The sequence below is a fragment of the Ursus arctos genome, chromosome X (assembly GCF_023065955.2).
Source record: "Ursus arctos isolate Adak ecotype North America chromosome X, UrsArc2.0, whole genome shotgun sequence".
Lineage (NCBI taxonomy): Eukaryota > Metazoa > Chordata > Mammalia > Carnivora > Ursidae > Ursus > Ursus arctos.
Window position 1 is genome coordinate 10,547,313 of NC_079873.1, and position 10,079 is coordinate 10,557,391.

Below are 10,079 nucleotides of genomic sequence, written 5' to 3' on the forward strand. Positions count from 1 at the left end.
ATAAACGAAGCTCAGGGACACTAAAAGAAGCGTTTACATTGAAATAAAATCAGGTGGGAAAGTCTCCCGAAGTCCCTTCTAGCCTTCACTTCATATGAGTGTTTCCTACAAATCGTGTAATGGTGGCTTTACATCCTCAAGGTTTTTGGGAAGTGGAACTCATAGGCAGGTGATGATGGGGAACGAATTGCACTCTGTACAGTTCTAGAGCAGCGGCCGGCAAACAGCCTGAGGGCAAGATCCAACTTGCTGCTGCTGTTGGTAAATAAAGTTTTATTGGCACACAGCCGCACTCAGCTGTTTAGATACTGTCTACTGTCTGGGGCTGTGCATGGCTGATAAAGCTGAAAATATTTATTACCTGGTCCTTTACAGAAAAAGTTAGCTGACTTCTGTTTAGGGTGCTCTGCTTTGGTTTGCTAAGTATCTTCGGCAACAGCCTTTGCCATGAGGTGCATCAAGATTCTGCAGTGGCCTATTTCTTCAGGGGGGTTCACAAAAAGCCCAGCTGGAATCCAAGGCAGGCAAAAGTTTGAGAAGAAGAAATAGACTCTGGCTTTACACTGCTGGATGAAAAAGTTACTTCGTGGTGGTTGAGATGCGGTTGGGAAACAATGTGCTTGCAGTTGTTAGGAGGAGTTTATTTCTAGAATTTTCTTTTCTTTTTTTTTTTTTTTTAAAGATTTATTTATTTTTAGAGACAGAGAAAGAGAGTGAGCGTGTGAGCAGGGGGAGGGACAGAGGGAGAGAATCTTTCAAGCAGACTCCCTGCTGAGCAGGGAGCCGGACACACATGGGGCTCCATCCCACAACCCATGAGATCATGACCTGAGCTGCCGAAATCAAGAGTCTGACACTTAACCGACTGAGCCACCCAGGAGCCCCAATTCTAGAATTTTTTATGTAACATTTTTGTGACCTTACTAGGTAAGGGAAGTAATTTTTCTGGCCTCCTTGTCTTTAGTTACCATATATGACTGATGATAGTATACAGCTCCTAGGGCTGTATGAGTCTTAAATGAATTAATATACACAAAGGACTTGGAGCCTGGCACTCAAAGAACACGAGCCATTATTAGGTAGCCATTTCAAAGGAAGCAAAGCATACCACGAAAATATCTCCCCCCTGAAGTTAGTCTAGATTTCAATTTAGAGGGTGAACTAAATCAGTTACCACAAAGACTACGTTCATTTTCCTTGTCATGTAGAATCCTGTGGTGACATCACACCAGACAAAAAATTTATAGGAGAGAAAATTAATTACATTTGGCAGGGACTTTTATTTGTTTATTATCAGAACACGTTCTGATGATGTTCTGATGATAGCCAGAGGGAAGTAATATGCACACCAAAGCAAATCAGCAAATTTGAACAGTATTTTCTGAATATGATATATATTAGGGAGCGTATGCTGTTTGACAGATACCAAGTCTTTGGGGCTCCAAGAGAGGCATCCGTCATTCCGCAGAACAAAATGAAACTATCGAATGGGGGAAAACATGGCTATTTACTCTAAGTGTCATCAGTGCTAGTGATTGTTTTGGCTTAAAGGGAGTAGCAGCTGCTGTTCGTGCCCTCCGCACATTCCCTCAGCACTGACATACGTGTGTGACAGCTTGACTTTCAACTGCCAGCACCCGTGATCCTTCAAGGATCCCTCTGGCCACCAGATCCCTCTGCCTACCCACATACAGTAGGCCTGACTTGCCAGATAATCGACATCCCCCGAGTGCGGCCCTCGACCACTACCTAGTGGGAACTGGTGGATAGAAAACCCAGCTCTTGCGCCCCTCGGATGTGAGGTTTCTGAGGAGTGTGTTTTATACTGGCTCCCAGAGCTTTCCGGTGGGATTAAGCTCCAGCTTTCCAAAGTAATAACTTGCTTCATCACAATCCTTTTCATGGCTTTCTTCCCTGTCCCATCTCACTTCCCTATGCCTCTCAAATGTTCCCTGGGATTACCTCCAAAATACATTTCTTGAATTTGAGTTCTTATCTCAGAGTCAGCTTCTGGAGAAACTGATGTGAAGATACATTTTTAACTGTGACTTAGTGGTGCATTTCCTTTATTACTCATAGAAGAACTCATAAGCATGTAATTAAATAGGTTAATTATATAAGGACCAACCACTTTTACCAGAAAAAACCCCAACTGATTTCCATACGAGAATCGGTTGGATCAATTTTCACACATAAGGTAAGCGGAAGTGAAGCACAGTGTGGCGGATATAAAGTCTAGGCTCTCTTAGGAAAAGGCTTTGAAAGATCTTAAACCTTTTCCTAAGTTCAGAAAGTGAATCATGAACTTGTTGTGGTGTGCATGGAAATAAATTTGTTCCAGTATCCAAAATTATTTATTTTCTATAAAATTTATCCAAACTTTCTATGTTGGCTATTACCAGCTTGTTTTCATTTTTGGAAACAAAACAGAGCCACCACATATTTATAGCTGTAGAAAGGATACTGAGCAGGGATTCTTAATTCTCAGTCTGTTGATAGCAATGATTCACAGTTGGGCTTCGGGGGGGGGGGGGATCAGTGAAATCTCTGGAATTTTCTACAAAACGGGACCATGCATATTTTTTTCTGAAGAAAGTTCCCTGAACTTGCATTAGATTCTCAAAGGTGTCTATGAATCAAAATACATAGGAGAGGCCAACCACATTAAAGATACCAGAATTGATGAGCAAGGGCCTTTAAATGCACCCTCAAGGAAATCTTTGACAATATTAAAGCGTAAAAGATTAAAGACTCTGGTTCTGATCGCGGTCGAATTATGGCTACAGATTTACCTTTCTACCATAAACAACTATCAAACTGGACAAAACATAGGAAGCAACTGATTTAAGGCAGTAGAAAAAACAGGGTTTTGGTCTTTGAGAGGAGATAACGTGAGATAAGCTCCATATTTACTCTGTTTTCTGCTTTGGTGAACTTTCTAGAGTTGCAGCACAGGGGTATAACCCAAACAGTGAATAGCAGTCTTGCTTTGCTTAGGAAGCAGAGATCAGATTTCTGGATTGTTCAGTTGGCCAGAATGTACTGGAGAGAGGGACCTGAGCAGAACAGGAGTTTCAGAAATCTGTATAGGTGACCCCTTGAATCCTTGGTCAAATACAAGCCGTATAGGCATAGGGCAAAACCCTATGAGGTCTAGGAGAGAACGGCTACTGGGAATATGAGAGATGAGAGAGACATAGTTGGTTCAATTGGCAAAAATGAAGAGGTTTTGCTCAGTACTCTGGTCATTCAATTGAGACCCTAGAAAGCCCAGAGTACTCTAGTCCTAGAGGAAGGGCTACTATAGACTCACCCTGGGCAAGTCTAAAGCCAAGCTTCCACACATTCGAGCTGATCTACCAAAATTTATCTGCTAGCCAAAATAGAATCCAACACTTTTTATAGGAAGACAACCAAATCTGGACTTTAAAGAACCACAGTATTCGTGATGCCAAGTATACATTAAAAAAAAGTTACAGTATGTGTGAATAAACAGAGAGATCTGAGATATAAGCAGGAGACAAATTCAGAGATCACACAGATACTGGAATCAGTGGGTAAGGGTTATAAAATAGCTATTACAAATATAAAGAAAAATGGCTACAGTGAGAGAACATGTGGGGAATTTCAGTTTATAGATAAAACTATAAGAAAGAATTAAATAGGAACTGTAATGTACAACATCTGAAATTAAAATTTTAGTGGATTGGTTTAACAGCAGGCTGGACACTGCAAAAGAAAAAAAATCAATGCTTTTTTAAACATGGCAAAACAAACCCTCCAAACTGAAGCACCAGGAAAAAAACAAGACCAAAAACTAAAACACCTGTTGCACAATACCAGGGGGTATAACAACAAATATTTTGATTAAATAAAAGGAGACAGGGGCGCCTGGGTGGCTCAGTCAGTTAGGCGTCTGACTTCAGCTCAGGTCATGATCTCAGGGTCATGGGATGGAGTTCTGCTGAGCAGGGAGCCTGCTTCTCCCTCTCCCTCTGTGTGCACTCTCTCTTTCTCAAATAAATAAATAAAATCTTTAAAATAGTCCTAGCAGTTTTCTGTATAAGAATTGCCACGCTAACTCTAAAATATGTCTGCAAGTATAAGAAGATTTGGGTTGGTCAAAGGCTCTTTACAAAGAACAACAAATTTGGAGGATTCACGTTCCTTGATTTTAAGAAGGACTACAATTCAACAGTAATCAAGAGAGTGTGGTATTGGCATAAAAACAGACAAATCAATGGATAAGAACAGAGCTCATGAACAGACCCACTCATTATGGTCAAGTGACTTTTGGCAAAGGTGCTAGGTATTTCGAAGGGGGAAGAATGGTTTTTTCAACAGATGGTTCTGGAACAACGCTGGCACAACTTCTCACAATATTCATGTGAGAAGAAGCAAAATCTACCCACTATCATACCACAAACTATATCATATCACACACCACCATATCATATAACATAAAGTTAATTCAAAATAGATCATAGACTCAAACATAAAAGTTAAAGCAGTAGAACTTCTAGAATAAAACAGCAGAAGAATACCTTTGTGATGTTGGGATAGGCAAAGATTTCTCAGGACACAGAAAGTACAAACCATAAAAGAAAAAAAAAAGGATAAGTTGGACTCATCAAAGTTAAAAACTTCAGTTTATCTAAAGACAATGTTTAGAAAATGTATAGACAAGCCACAGATTGGAGAAACATATTTATACAGCATGTACTGGATAAAAAGCTAACATCCAAGGTCTATAAAGAGTTCTTACAACTCCAAAATAAAAAAAAAAATCATCTGGGGCGCCTGGGTGGCACAGCGGTTAAGCGTCTGCCTTCGGCTCAGGGCGTGATCCTGGCGTTACGGGATCGAGCCCCACATCAGGCTCCTCTGCTGGGAGCCTGCTTCTTCCTCTCCCACTCCCCCTGCTGTGTTCCCTCTCGCTGGCTGTCTCTATCTCTGTCGAATAAATAAATAAAATCTTTAAAAAAAAAACAATGAAATAAAAATGGCCTAAAGATTTAAACAGAGAATTCATGAAAAGAAGATATTCAATTGGCCAACAAGCACATGAAAACTTGATCCACATTTTTAGTTGTCAGGAAAATACAAACTGCACCCACGCTGAGATACTACGGCACACTCATTAATATTTGAAGAGAGTGCTGGGCAATTGGAACGTGCATATAGTTTTTGTGGGAATGTAAAATGATATGGCTACTTTACAAAACCGGCTGGTGGTTTTTTATGAAGTAAAAGGTGCACCTACCCACTGACCCAGCAATCCCACACCTGGGTATCTACTCAAAAGAAATGAAAATGTGTTCACAAAATGACTTGTTCAAGACTGTTCATGGCAACTTTATTCATTATAGTCTTTGCTGGAAACAACCAAATGTTCATCAAGAAGAGAATGGATAAAACAAATTGTATTTTCTTTGCACAATAGACCACTAATCAAGTGTAAAGAAGAATGACACACACACGGACAAATATCAAAAACATCATGCTGTGTGCCAGAGCCAGCTGCGAAAGAAACATACGCTACCATTCCACTCATACCGTGACGTTCCGGAATAAGTCTAAATCATCGATGACACTCTTACTCACAATAGAGGTTGCTTCCAGGGGCCTGTGCTTACTGACTGGAAGGGGCTTGAGGGAATACTCGGGGGGGGGGGTTGCTAATACTCAGGTTATGCATTTATCAAGACTCATCAAACTATAGTCCTATAATCTGTGCATCTCACTGTATGTAAATCATACCCCAACTGAAAAATAAGAAATACTAAGCTGAACACATTTCTAGTTTACTTTTATACTTCCCCAACGGATCGTTTTTTTCTGTAACAAAGGGACTGAATGGGGAACGCGTTGTCTCTGCTCTGTGCAGTTCAGTGCGCGAAGTGTAGACGGACTATGGCGATGAATGAGACACAGTCTTTGTCCTCAGGTTGCTTGTATGCTTGTAACCTGGGAAGAGGAGAGCTGCGCAGAGACAATGGAAGGAAAGGAAAACTAACGCAGCAATGTTTCCTGACAGCTGTGAGCTTAGGCACCGCTATGGCCGGAACTCTGCTTGGCCGTAGAGAATATTAATTAGGTTTAGCTTTTCACCAGCTTAGCGCTGAAAGGGCCATGGCGATTAACGGGACTAATTAGGCCAGCCGCAAGGGCAGTATCTGCATGTAAATATAATAGGATTATTCTTTTTGCCTCTCTAGCATGTCACCTTATATTACTATTGTGAAACGTTTGGGGCATTTAACCTAATCACTTGTCTAGACTTGTCTTCAAGACAGACAGGCTTTTCAGATTTTATTGTTATTCTTACCCAAAACAGAAAAATCAGATTCAGTCCAGGTAGAGGCAAAAGAGGAAATGTTCCCACAATTTGGTCTCAGAAGAACCCAGGGACATGTCATATGTAGCACTGTTAGGAATCCAAAGCCTGTCAGGAAAGTTCACTAAGTAAGGCCTTTCACTTTCCACTCTTCTGAATCCTTATACCATGTTTTCAAAATCTCTATTAAACCAAGCCCCCATATTTTTGCAATGGCAATGGTCTATAAGGAACTTTTAGATCCCGTAAATAAATATCATCAAAATTCCATGTAGAATAAGCTACACATCCTACCCTGGGGTTTCAATTGCTCTATTATCTGGCAGTTGAGAAAGACTTCCTGTTGGCGGTAGACCTCTACAGTGACGGAGACGTAAGTGTAGGGGTGAGACGGAGTCAGGGAGGAGAAAGGTAATGAAACTATGACAAAGTTGGTAGTCATAGGAGTATACACACTACTTTTAAAATCTTTTCATCAGGAAATGAAACACGTATATGGAAAGCCACACAAAACAAATGCGCATCTTATGGGTTATTGTAAGGTGAACACGATTCTAACTACTAACTGGGTCAAGAAATCGAAGTTGGCAATTATCATATGATTTCTCTCATCTAGGAAGATCGGTAGGGGAAGAAAGGGATAAAGAAAGGGGGGGTAATCAGAAGGGGGAATGAAGCATGAGAGACTATGGACTCTGAGAAACAAACTGAGGGCTTCAGAGGGGAGGGCGGTGGGGGAATGGGATAGACTGGTGATGGGTAGTGAGGAGGGCACGTACTGCATGGTGCACTGGGTGTTATACGCAACTAATGAATCATCGAACTTTACATCAGAAACCAGGGATGTACTGTATGGTGACTAACATAATATAATAAAAAAACATTAAAAAAAAATCAAAGTTGGCCAGTCACCCCTTGAAACTCCCCTTCAACACTCTTTGCCTTCAAAAGTAACCACTATCCTTACTGCCCACAGTAATCCTTCCTTGCAAATATTTGTGGTTTTATTATCCAACTGGGCATGTCTAGAAACTATAGCTAAGTCTTGCCCATTAAACAAAAGATATGTTTTTAAAGTCTCTTTTAGGGGCGCCTGCGTGGCTCAGTTGTTAAGCGTCTCCCTTCGGCTCAGGTCATGATCCCAGCGTTCTGGGATCGAGCCCCGCATCGCATCGGGCTCCCTGCTCAGCGGGAAGCCTGCTTCTCCCTCTCCCACTCCTCCTGCTTGTGTTCCCTCTCTCGCTGCCTCTCTCTCTGTCAAATAAATACATAAAATCTTTAAAAAAAAGTCTCTTTCATTATACAGGTGCCCCCTCACTTTCCCTACAATTTACCACTTTTGACATATACAATTTCACACATTCTTGGCTTTGCTGGGATGGTAAGCGTGTGGTACAGGTCAATATGGTTCTCTGTTATATTTCCTACCAACTGGCAGGTGGATTCAGAAATTTGATCAGACTCAGCTTGAATCCTTTGACAAAACCAGAGAGGACGGTGTGTTCTTTCTTTTGGAGACACATGGTTTTCTGTGTTATTATGTGTTAACAGCTGTTGTTTCTCAATGGCTGGATATGTTAATTTCAATGAGGTTGCAAAATGCTGCTATTCTGTTGTTTATTTTTCATTTATTAATTGGAATACTTTTACAAAGAGATACTTATTATCTACTCTTTGGTCACCCTGTGGTACTTCATATAGGAAAGATAGGATAAATGCTTCATTCTTTTCCTTCATTTACACATTTTCGTGGCAATGAATTGGCTCACTGTCATCCTCATCATACAAAGGTGACAGATTACATTTCTAAAAATATTATTATATGGTCATGGATTTATAGATACTTGATGGGTTTCAATTAGTTGCAGTTACTCTCTTTGAGACTCAAATTGTCTCATCTTTGGCAGTGGAAGCTTCCTCAAGGTAGCTCCTGAATCCTTTTGACTTGACGCTTGTAGTCTTTGATAGCTGTCTATGAGGTGTACGATAGAGTGATTCAAGACTTCCATACAACCCTTGGTGCTCATTTTTTTTTTAAAGATTTTATTTATTTATGTGACAGAGAGACAGCCAGCGAGAGAGGGAACACAGCAGGGGGAGTGGGAGAGGAAGAAGCAGGCTCATAGCAGAGGAGCCCGATGTGGGACTCGATCCCGGTACGCCGGGATCACGCCCTGAGCCGAAGGCAGACGCTTTAACGACTGCGCTACCCAGGCGCCCCAACCCTTGGTGCTCATTACAAGTGCATTCCTTAATCCCCATCACCTATTTAACTCATTCCTCCACCCACCTCTGCTCTGGTAACCATTGGTTTGTTCTCTATAGTTAGGAGTCTATTTCTTAGTTTGCCTCTCTTTTTTCCCCTTTGCTCATTTGTTTGGTTTCTTAAATTCCATATATGAGTGAAATCATATGGTATTTGTCTTGTTCCAACTGACTTAGTTCATCTAGCGTAATACCCTCTAGCTCCATTCATGTCAATGCAAATGGACAGATTTCATTCTTTTTAATGGCTGAATAATATTCCATTGTATGTATATTCCATATCTTCTTTATTCATTCATCAGTTGATGGACACTTGGGCAGTTTCCATAATTTGGCTATAGTAGGCAATGCTGCTATAAACATCGGGGTGCATGTTATCCCTTTGACTTAGCATTTTTGTATTCTTTGGGTAAATACCTAGTAGTGTAATTGCTGGATCATAGGGTAGTTCTATTTTTAACTTTTTGAGGAACCTCCAAACTATTTTCCAGAGTGGCTGCACCAGTTTGCATTCCTACCAACAACATTTTTTCACAGAGCTAGAACAAACAATCCTAAATTTGTATGGAACCACAAAAGAACCCAAATAGCCAAAGCAACCTTGAAAAAGAAAAGCAAAGCTGGAGGCATCATAATTCCAGACTTCAAGTTGTATTATAAAGCTGTAGTAATCAAAGTAGTATGGTACTGGCACAAATATAGACACGTAGACCAATAGAACATAATAGAAAACCCAGAAATGAGCCCACAATTAGATAGTCAATTCATCTTTGACAAAGCAGAAAAGAATACCCAATGGGGAAAAGATGGTCTCTTCAACAAATGGTGTTGGGAAAACTGGACAGCAACTTGCAAAGGAATGAAAGCAGACCACTTTCTTAAGTCATACACAAAAATAAATTCAAAATGGATTAAAGACCTATATGTGAGACCTGAAACCACAAAAGTCCTAGAGGAGAACACAAGCAGTAACCTCTTTAACATCAGCCATAACACTTTATTCTCGATATGTCTCCTGAGGCGAGGGAAACAAAAGCAAAAATCAAACTACTGGGACTTCGTCAAATAAAAAGCTTCTCGATGAAGTCCCACAAGTTCATTTTATCTTTTGTTTCTCTTGCCTTTGGAGATGTGTCATGAAAAAGGTTGCTGTGGCTGATGTTGCAGAGGTTGCTGCCTATGCTCTCCTCTAGGATTTTGATGGATTCCTGTCTCACATCGAGGTCTTTCATCCATTTGGAGTTTATCTTTGTGTATGGTGTGAGAGAGTGGTCAAGTTTCATTCTTTTGCATGTAGCTGTCCAATTTTCCCAGCACCATTTATTGAAGAGACTGTCTTTTTTCCACCGGATGTTTTTTCCTGCTTTGTCAAAAATTAGTTGCCCAAAGAGCCGAGGGTCCATTTCTGGGTTCTCTATTCTGTTCCACTGGTCTATGTGTCTGTTTTTGTGCCAGTACCACGCTGTCTTTGTGATCA